General features: G+C 39.5%; 1 non-coding gene across 1 annotated transcript; it reads left to right on the top strand.

The window, feature by feature from the left end:
- The first annotated feature begins 401 nt into the window (after nucleotides 1–401).
- LOC127739836 (small nucleolar RNA R71) lies at nucleotides 402–505 on the top strand. Its single transcript, XR_008000578.1, has one exon. It is a non-coding gene; the product is annotated as a small nucleolar RNA R71 (small nucleolar RNA).
- Nucleotides 506–792: the final 287 nt, after the last annotated feature.

Here is a 792-nt window from a genome sequence, read left to right as displayed (position 1 = left end):
CATAAGGTTCACCCATGTAATTTACCTCTTCTATTGCAGGGTTCTCAGGATCATAAGCTTCTTCAGAAGCTGCCTCTTTAGCACTGTTGGATGCATTTTGCCATCCATTCAGACTTTGAGAAATCATGTTGACTTGCTGAGTCAACACTTTGTTCTGAGCCAATATGGCATTCAGAGCATCAATTTCAAGAACTCCCTTCATCTGAGGCGTCCCATTATTCACGGAATTCCTCTCAGAAGTGTACATGAATTGGTTATTTGTAACCATTTCAATAAGTTCTTGAGCTTCTGCAGGCGTTTTCTTTAAGTGAATGGATCCACCTGCAGAATGGTACAATGACATTTTGGAAAACTCAGATAGACCATAATAGAATATATCTAATATGGTCCATTCTGAAAACATGTCAGAAGGACACTTTTTGGTCATCTGCTTGTATCTTTCCCAAGCTTCATAGAGGGATTCACCATCTTTTTGCTTGAAGGTTTGAACATCCACTCTAAGCTTGCTTAACTTTTGAGGAGGAAAGAATTTATCCAAGAAGGCCATGACCAGCTTATCCCAGGAGTCCAGGCTATCTTTAGGTTGTGAGTCCAACCATGTTCTAGCTCTGTCTCTTACAGCAAAAGGGAAAAGCATGAGCCTGTAGACTTCAGGATCTACTCCATTTGTCTTAACAGTCTCATAAATATGCAAGAACTCAGTTAAAAACTGATAAGGATCTTTAGATGGAAGTCCATGAAACTTGCAGTTCTGTTGCATCAAAGTAACTAATTGAGGTTTCAGCTCAAAAT

The sequence above is a fragment of the Arachis duranensis genome, chromosome 6, assembly GCF_000817695.3.
Source record: "Arachis duranensis cultivar V14167 chromosome 6, aradu.V14167.gnm2.J7QH, whole genome shotgun sequence".
Taxonomy (NCBI): domain Eukaryota; kingdom Viridiplantae; phylum Streptophyta; class Magnoliopsida; order Fabales; family Fabaceae; genus Arachis; species Arachis duranensis.
This window is presented reverse-complemented; position numbering and strand designations above follow the sequence as displayed.